This window comes from Dendropsophus ebraccatus, chromosome 8 (assembly GCF_027789765.1).
Source record: "Dendropsophus ebraccatus isolate aDenEbr1 chromosome 8, aDenEbr1.pat, whole genome shotgun sequence".
NCBI lineage: Eukaryota > Metazoa > Chordata > Amphibia > Anura > Hylidae > Dendropsophus > Dendropsophus ebraccatus.
This window is the reverse complement of record NC_091461.1, coordinates 16,738,290-16,748,464: the sequence shown is the minus strand read 5'-3', so window position 1 is coordinate 16,748,464 and position 10,175 is coordinate 16,738,290. Positions and strand designations below refer to the sequence as shown.

General features: G+C 44.1%; 1 long non-coding RNA gene across 1 annotated transcript; it reads left to right on the top strand.

Moving 5' to 3' along the window:
- Positions 1 to 877: 877 nt before the first annotated feature.
- LOC138798424 (uncharacterized) lies at positions 878 to 9,919 on the top strand. Its single transcript, XR_011364072.1, has 4 exons — positions 878 to 950; positions 5,808 to 5,935; positions 8,876 to 8,981; positions 9,774 to 9,919. It is a non-coding gene; the product is annotated as an uncharacterized lncRNA (long non-coding RNA).
- The last annotated feature ends 256 nt before the right edge of the window (positions 9,920 to 10,175 follow it).

Here is a 10,175-nt window from a genome sequence, read left to right as displayed (position 1 = left end):
CAGTGTGAACCTAGCCTTATCCTCGCGTAATACAGTCAGTTACTGAAAATTTCCTATAGAATAACAGTTACAGTTTGCTCCTCTAGCCCTGAGTCACGCGAGGTATATGTGTATAGGTTAAGGGATAACAAGCTGATTGGCGGGTTCCAACCACAGGGGCCTCCATGATCAGAATGATCGGCACACTCAGCACAGTCACTGTTCCATTCTCTATGGAGCCACTGAGCATTTCCTAACACTAAAGTCAAAAATGTACAGCAACTCCGTAGAGAATTGGTGGAACACAAGGCCTGTACACATTGTGAACACCTCATTTATCTCCCTGTTCTCGGGATTGATTGATGTCTCAGTAATCATCCCCCACCAGTCAGCTTGTTATCCCCTATCCCATGGAATATTAGGGGATAACTTGTTAGGATTGGAACCCCCGTTTAACTGAAAACTAGGGCGTTAAGCCAGCAAACATAACATGGGTACAGAAGCCTGACGTGTATCACCTCTAAATTGGCTTCATCAGAGTTAATCTATCAACCAAATCTGTGCTCTATACTTCCTTGAAATAAAACTTGATCATACATCGTATTTTCCGGCATATAAGACAAGTTTTTAACCCCGAAAAATCTGCTCAGAAGTTGGGGGCCGTCTTATACGCTGGATATGGTCATCCATATGGTGGGGGAGCTCAAAAACGGGATCATCCCAATTGTATGCAGTGACTGCTGTAAAAAAAAAAACAAATGATTCAACTCACCTGTCACCCGTTCCCGGCAGCCACCAGCTCCTGTCATGTTTCGGTGCAGGCAGCGTGATGCAGAGACACTGCCTGCGCCGGAAGTCCCCAAAGCCAGAAACTTCAGACACAGGCAGTGTCTCTGCATCATGCTGCTTGCACCAGGAACATGACAGGAGATGCACAGTTGCCGAGAGGAGCTGCCGGGAACGGGTGACAGGTGAGATGGATTGTTTTTTTTTTTCATGGGGGCCCTGCAGCCAGGGGGAGTCGGGTTGTGGAGGGAGGATCCTGCCTCCTGTTTCAGTTAACCCCTGTCTGACCACAGCAGGGCTCCAGCTGGCTGCAGCTAGTAAACCCTGCTGTGGTCAGGCAGGGGTTAAAATTTTCTGGCGTATAAGACGAACCCCTGAAATCTTCTTAAAATTAAGGGATCGTCTTATACACCCAGACGTCTTATATGCCGGAAAATATAAATATACGAAAATGTATTATAGCTAACAGTGGAGTTCCTGTGACGCATATTCCAGACAATCTCAGGAAATGTTATCAGGACTCCAGGAAGTGTATCCAGGCAGTGGCTGACCTTGTATTTGGCTCAGGGCTTAGTGCACTCCTCCCTAAAGGAGCTCCTTCTGCCACCTTCTGGTATCTAATGCTGAAGCTGTCTCCATCCTTTTGTGCAAATTGAGGCCGGGTTCACACGCTGTAACTGTGCGGCTGTATTTTTTATGCGGCTGTAAATGTGCGGGTGAAACTCCGGCCGTGGGAAAAAATAGACATGCGGCTCAAAACATACGGTCATTTACTTGGAAATCTGGTTCAACTAAAAATAACAAATAAAATGTTAAGAAAGTGATGGAAACACCTCTGGATGCATCTGGGAAAGCAGGGAACACAGTTTACATGAATCGCTATTACCGGGGTTTGCGATCCTCTGCACTATAGCCGATGTGTCTCATGGTTAATATATTGAATTAATAAAACACATTTTCTGTCTAATAAAGTCCCTTTTATTGTTCAATAATTAAATGTAAACGATTCCATCATTTTGCAATTAAATATACTGTTAAAATAAATATATATATAAATAAATGTATATTTATATATATATTTATTTTTTGACAGTATATTTAATTGCACAATGATGGATTCGTTAGAATTAAATTATTCACCAACGAAACTGAATTTATTTAAACGAAAATTTGTTTTCTTAATTAAATATTAATTAGTACAGGAAGCTCTATAAGCCGTTAATTCATATGCCGGCAATAGAGCATTCTGTACTAATCATCACTTTACTTTAATGAAAACATCAAATGTTTCTTCTAATTATGTTATGACAATAGCATTATTAGAAGAAACATTTAGAATTATATGTGCGCTCAGCTGATTGGCTGTTCGGCTGAGCGCACATATAATAAGCCGGTCCGCAGTACAGTCACTTCATTGTGCTGCGGACCAGCGAAGAGGACACATCGGGGTGAGCATAGAGCTCTCCCCACCCCCTCCCCGGCACTGCACCCCTCCCAGCAAGGAAGGGGGGGTCAGTTAACCCCTTCCTTGCTGGGATGGGTGCAGTCTGACATCAGTCTGGCCCCCAGGGGGTTAAGGGGGATGCAATACATCCTCCCTTAACCCCTTGGGGGTCAGACTGTAAGCAGCGATCTGTAAAGATGCTGCATACTGTAAGGAGCACAACACCGCTCACAATGATGGGTGTTGTGCTCCTGTTTGTGTGTTTTTTGTGTGTTTCTCCCTTTTTGTTTTTCAGATATCGGTATCCTGGGGATTACGTCGGATTCCGTGGACTACGTCGATGACCAGCGTTTTTTTAATGTTTTTTTTAATAAAATGGTCAATGAGGGGTGTGGGGGTGTTTTTATTTGAATAAAAAAATTTGTAAACTTGTGTCTTGTCTTTATTTCTTTACTTTATAGACTTAGTAGTGGAAGCCGTCTAATAGACGGAATCCATTACTAAGTCGGGGCCTAGTGTTAGCCGGTATAAAATGGCTAACACTAACCCCCTATTATTACCCCAGTACCCAATGCCACCAGGGGTACTGGGAAGAGCCGGGTGCCAGTGGTCCCGGAGCGTCAAAATTGGCGCTCCTGGACCGGGCGGCAGCAGGCTGGTAAGATTTAGGCTGGGGAGGGCCTAAACCAATGGCTCTTCCCACCCTGGTGTTACCAGGCTGCTGTCGTTTGGTTTTTAACCCGGCTGGTTATAAAAATAGGGGGGACCCTATGCGTTTTTTTTTAATTATTTATTTATTTAAAAAAAAAAAACGCATAGGGTCCCCCCTATTTTTAGAACCAGCCGGGTTAAAAACCAAGCGACAGCAGCCTGGTAACACCAGGTTGGGAAGAGCCATTGGTTTAGGCCCTCCCCAGCCTAAATCTTACCAGCCTGCTGCCGCCCGGTCCAGGAGCGCCAATTTTGACGCTCCGGGTCCACTGGCACCCGGCTCTTCCCAGTACCCCTGGTGGCATTGGGTACTGGGGTAATAATGGGGGGTTAGTGTTAGCCATTTTATACCGGCTAACACTAGGCCCCGACTTAGTAATGGATTCTGTCTATTAGACGGCTTCCACTACTAAGTCTATAAAGTAAAGAAATAAAGACAAGACACAAGTTTACAAATTTTTTTATTCAAATAAAAACACCCCCACACCCCTCATTGACCATTTTATTAAAAAAAACATTAAAAAAACGCTGGTCATCGACGTAGTCCATGGAATCCGACGTAATCCACAGGATACCGATATCTGAAAAACAAAAAGGGAGAAACACACAAAAACACACAAACAGGAGCACAACACCCATCATTGTGAGCGGTGTTGTGCTCCTTACAGTATGCAGCATCTTTACAGATCGCTGCTTACAGTCTGGCCCCCAAGGGGTTAAGGGAGGATGTATTGCATCCCCCTTAACCCCCTGGGGGCCAGACTGATGTCAGACTGCACCCATCCCAGCAAGGAAGGGGTTAAGTGACCCCCCTTCCTTGCTGGGAGGGGTGCAGTGCTGGGGAGGGGGTGGGGAGAGCTCTATACTCACCCCGATGCGTCCTCTTCGCTGGTCCGCAGCACAATGAAGTCACTGTACTGCGGACCGGCTCATTATATGTGCGCTGAGCCGATCAGCCAATCAGCTGAGCGCACATATAATTCTAAATGTTTCTTCTAATTATGTTATCACAATAGCATTATTAGAAGAAACATTTAATGTTTTCATTAAAGTAAAGTGATGATTAGTACAGAATGCTCTATTGCCGGCATATGAATTAACGGCTTATAGAGCTTCCTGTACTAATTAATATTTAATTAAAAAAACACATTTTCGTTGAAATAAATACAGTTTCGTTGGTCAATAATTTATTTCTAACGAATCCATCATTGTGCAATTCAATATACTGTCAAAAAATAAATATATAGATAAATATACATTTATTTATATATATATTTATTTTAACAGTATATTTAATTGCAAAATGATGGATTCGTTAGAAATAAATTATTGATCAACGAAAGTGTCTTGATTACAAAGAAAATGTGTTTGATTAATTTAATATATTAACTATTAGAGGCATCGGCATTCGGCATCATTGCCGGCTATTTTTGAAGTACTCCGTACGGACCGCCTGTCAATCCACGGCCGCATATTCAGCCGCAAACAATGGTCTTGTTCATTTTTTACGGGTCCGTTTACGATAGGGCCGTAGATTCATACATAGTGTGCACTGTGCAGCCGTATATCCTATACTTCCAAGCATACACACGAACCACCAAAAATACCGCCGCACAATTACAGCCGCAAATACAGCCGCACTCTTACAACGTGTGAACCGAGCCTGAATGTTATACCTGTTCTGCCATGTCTTTTAACAATAAGACAATTGCTGGCAGGGCCCCGCTGTTAGATTTTGCTGCATTTTGGTCCATGCTGGGATTTTGCTGTACAGTTTTTGTCTCACTACATAGAAGCCCACTCTACCATGAAGGTTGTGATTGACAATATGGTCCTTGTTTACATGACTTTTTTAAAGGCACAGTACACATTATAACAGTCTCTCTTGAATAAAGGTGCAATACAGATAGCTTGGAGGCTTGAGAATATTTTAAAGACGTTAGAAGAAAGTCTCTGATTACTTGAGACAGACTTGACTTAGGTGGCAGTGGGCTATTTAAGGGATGGGGCAAATATCCAGGGCTTTGGGTTCTCAAAAGGAGAGGCTTTAACCACCATGTATAAGTAGTGATAAAATAGTCCTGCGTCTACGGCTCTGACAATCCGCCTCTTGCTGCCCGTGGGCCCTGAGTGACATGAATCCAAGAATGCAGGCCCCACCTTTGGGTAAAGCTAGCCATTGATGACCCCTTAGGAATCCTAGCATGTTACAGCAGAGTTCTTTGCTTTAACTGAGCTTATATAACTGCTGTCTGTTTTCTCCTGACAAGTTATCAGGATGCTCTTGAAGAACTGAAAAAGAATGGACCCTCAGTGTGGATAAGATTTTTTCCCTTTGTCTCTTGTAGCTCCACTGGTGTGTTACTAGCCTAGTATGGCTAGTTCTGGAACTCTTTTGGTTTATTAGTTTTCCAAATAACTTGATAAACAGTACATAGATCAGTAGCTTCAAAAATCCAGGCTGACAACATTAGCCCAACTGAGCAAATGTACAATCATTTCACAAAATAAAATGTGTTTGTTATCCCACTGTTCGTACAGTTAACCTACAACCATTGCATCTCAAATAAGCCACCAGTAGCCCAACTTAAAGAACAGAGGGAAACTACCCCCATAACAACTATCCATATTAGATCAACCTGGATCTCAAGATCCTGTAACAAAGTGGAACTGAGGTAAGGAAAAGAAAAAGAAACAGGGAGAGAAAGTAGGGGAAAGAAAAAGAAAATCCTAGAACTCTTTTGGAATAATGACCTCACTACCACACTCACTGGAACCTCTCTATACTACTCTCCAACTACAGTACTTCTCCCCCTCTCTACTCCCAGACTGGCGGCGCATGTGCCTTGGGTGAAAAACAAAATTGCTGACACTCTTTTTTTTACAGTGGGATCACTTTCGGGATCTGGCTCTGGAGACTAAGTTCCTGGCGGAATCCGTTTTGGAGGAGTTATAGGATCTGCAGTTTGAGCGATGATTGTCCTAATTAGAAGCTCATTGGCTGAAAGCACATGGGTACAGTATACTTCTGCTTGGTAGCTACAGGAGAAGTGGCGCTCATTCAGTCCAACACAGTCTCTGTCATTATTTATAAGGGTTTAGTGGGTGGGGGGACTATAGGCTTTTATACGGTAGGACTCGACAATAGCCTGTTACTACCAAAAGTACCAGTATAACAGATAATACCTCAACACCATGACCACCGCCATCATCACAATTAGAAATGAGCGAATCTACAGTACAAACGAAGTGAAGTGCCTCATTCCTATCTGCATTCTGCTTATCAGACTCTGTGCTGCTCCTCCCCGAGTGCTGGGAAAAGATGGATCCAGTGCTGGGAAACTGGATCCCAGCACCCGGGGAGGAGCGGTAACAAGCAGAGCAGACTTCAAAGCCTACAGCCTGATAAACTGGGTACAGATAGGAACCAAGCACTTCACTTCATTCTTACTGTAGATTAGCTCATCTCTAATCACAACATAGCAACTAATACCACTATACCGGGGGTCAAACCCCCTTCCCTACTACATCATGATGGTAACAGCTGGAGGGCCACAGCTGACACCTGTGTCCTGTACGGTCACTGAATAAAATCCACTATATAAACAAATATTACTAATAATACCAGCATATACTAGTGCAGTTACATCCAGGGCGTCTTCTCTGTGTGGACTGCAGGTGATGTGTTGCTAATCAAAGTTGATTCGCTTTCCATCTCCATCTGGCCCGGCCATCACAAAGACTACTCCAGTCCATGAATAGTCTACGCAGAATCAACCAGAGAAACATGTTAGACTCTTGGCTCCTGCACCATCCTCACCTCTATATACTCCCCATCTCTATTGCTTCACACTATAACAGTGCCCACTTTATGCCCCACATACAGTAGTATTTAGACCCAAGCTGGCAGGCTCACTCTATGTCCTCATATAATAGAAAGACCGCCCATGTACTCTCATACAGTAGATAAACCCCCCATTGTGCCTCTCTGTGCCCCCCTATATAGTAATTATCCCCCCCCCTGTGTCTCCATATAATAGTTAAGCCCCCTCTGCCCCCCGTTACACAGAGAAATGCGTAGCCATAGGTGGACAGGTTTAGGCTATGTTCACACAACATAAATGATCAATTAATCAAGGCTGTTGTTGCAATTTGCAACAATGGCCATTATTAATTGATCATTTAAATTGTGCTGCAGATAAGGGAATCCTGGTCGGAGTGTATACACATATTGCAAGCGGCTGCAACGACAACTGACACGTCAGTTTTGTTTTGCTGCTATTCATTGAATAGCGGCCACACAAGCTTGACAGTTCACACAATGGAGAGTGCGGCCCCGGCCACACTCTCCATTGTGTGAAATGGTGAATTGGGATGTGGATGCACACAGGTATACAGAAATGAAGATCATACGGCTGGTACTGCAGTACCGGCCGGGATAAACTTCACTGACACTGGGCATTCTGTGACCCGGCTGGGTCACAGAACGGTTGGTGTCTTACCCTGTTTGAACCCAGCCTTAAAGTGCACAATCAGCCGACAAGTGAGCTGATTGCTGGTCATGTAACATGGGGCAATATCTGATTAGGCAGAGAATCGCTGTGTGTTATAGACAATTATGGTGTCATTATCCTATACTAAATGACTGGTTTATAGTAGTTTTTAGAGATGAGCGAACCTTGAGCATGCTCGATCGATCCGAACACAATCGTTCGGTATTTGATTAGCTGGGGCTGCTGAATTTGGATAAAGCCCTAAAGCTATGTGGAAAACATGGATATAGTCATTGGCTGTATCCATGTTTTCCAGACAACCTTAGAGCTTTATCCAAGTTTAGCGGCCCCAGCTAATCAAATACCGAACGTTCGGGTTTGGATGGACTCGAACCCGAACCTGGTTCGCTCATCTCTAGTAGTGTTCCCCAATCTGTTTGCCCCCAGCTGTAGCAAAACTTTCATAGCTTGAACTACAATTCCCACCCTGACCTCACAGCTGCAGCTACAACTCTCACCCTGACCTCACAGCTGCAGCTACAACTCTCATCCAGACCTCACAGCTGCAGCTACAAATCCGACCCCCTAACCTCACAGCTGCAGATACAACTCTCACCCTGACCTCACAGCGATATGGGCAAAAAATAAAATTTCAATTTTTTTATTTTTTTCTCGATTTAAATCTCGACTTTTTTGCTAATTATGATGGGTGTAGTAGTAGAGGCATAGTAAATAAGGGGTGTAGTAACAGTAGAAGCATAGAAGATGAGGGGTGTAGTAGTAGATGAGGGGAGTAGCAGTTTTGGGAGTAGCATTAGTATCAGGAGTGGAGTTTATAGTAGGAATGGTAGTGGGAGCATTATTGGGGTTAGTAGTAGAGCAGTATTGGGGGTATTAGTAAAGCAGTATGGGGAGTAGTATTGGGGGTAGTAGCAGAGCAGTATGGGGGTAGTAGTAGAGCAGTATTGGGGTAGTAGTAGAGCAGTATGGGGAGTAGTATTGGGGTAGTAGTAGAGCAGTATGGGGAGTAGTATTGGGGTAGTAGTAGAGCAGTATGGGGGTAGTAGAAGAGCAGTATGGGGAGTGCTCTACTACTACCCCCAATACTGCTCTACTACTACCCCAATACTGCTCTACTACTACTACCCCTAATACTGTCCTACTACTACCCCCAATACCACTCCCCATACTGCTCTACTACTACACCCAATACTGCTCTACTGATCGTTCACAAAAAATTAGCAAATCGTTCCGTGTAAACAGTCGTTCGTCGATTTAACCAACGTGTGAGATAGGCTTAAGTGATCGCAAAACGATCGTAAAACAAATTTTCCGTACGATATATCGTACCGTCTAAATGCTGATCGTTATGAAAAAAAAACGTTACTCGTTACATCGTTAATCGTACGATCGGGCCAATTATCGTTTCGTGTAAACGCAGCATTATATGTTTGTCTGTCAGGTTCTGAAGAGATGAATTGCAGCTGGAAAAAAATCATCATGGTGGTCTGTGCCGGATGGAAAGGAAAAGGGAGAGAGAACATCTCAGATCAAAGAAGATGTCACCTGTGAGTCACTGAATAAGGTTTTTGCCTTTTGTAGACCGTTATCTGGTAGGAGTTCCCTGAGGCAGAAGCGGTTGGGAAACACTGGCCTAGGGGATAGGAGTTAGGGCAGACCTCCCAAAGGCTGTGTACAGGGGGAGCTGTGAAGGAGCTGCCTGGGCAGTGGTGTGCACCATTACCGATGACAGTGACCCTGACAGGAGCCCAGGGCAGGTGGCTGCCTGTGTCTGCTTAGTCGCAGTTATTATGAGTGGCAGCAATAGAGCTGTGTTAATAGAGCGTTCATTGGGGTTACTAGCCTCTACACTGGGCTCCTTCGCTAACCGCTTATGATGGCACTCAAGGGCCCATGCCCCGGATGTTTTTGGACCCTAGCAACACCTTTACATAGACAGATTTATCTGACAGATCTTTGAGGCCAAAGCCAGGAACAGACTATAAACTTTTGGCTTCAAAAATCTGTCAGATAAATCTGTGTTTCTTTCAGACATAAACTGCCTGCAGAGGACTGATCTGCAATCAGAGACACTGGCTGACAGCTCAGCGAGCAGGAGGCTGGACAACATTGATTATTTATGAAGAAGAGGGAGGAGGACGGACTGGTAAGGTGGCCAGAGTGCGGCACAAACAACACTTTGACCCTTCAGTACAGTAAGATTGTGCATAATCCACTGCACAGACAAACAGTCAAAAGGTACCATGCTCACTAGGGGACTGCCAGCACCTTAGGAAGGGCCCAGTAGCTGACAGATTCCCTTTAAGAAGATAACTATGGTTGACCATTATTAATTGTAGGTGATTCCTGACAGACAACTATCAATATAGAAATTCATTGTGGCCAAGGATTCAGTCCAAGGAGTCCTCCAATAGACGGTCTTTGCCTGAGCCATCCTTGGATCCACCACTGAACTTCAGCATTCAGACAAGTTTAAAGGGGAACTCCAGATAAGAAAAACTTGTTTTCTATTAAAAGTACATTAAAAGTTATATAGATGTGTCTATACAATGTATTACTGTATCTGTGCTGTTCTGCCACACTAGTAGCTGACAGAAATGCAGGAAGTGAAAAAAATGGCCCCTGTGCAAATTCACATTGTCTCCTGATCCTTCTGCTATCCCCCCCCTAGGAGACAAATCTTCAATGCCTCTGTCTCACATTGTGTGTGTTTGCTGATGATGCAGACAGGGGGCATGATC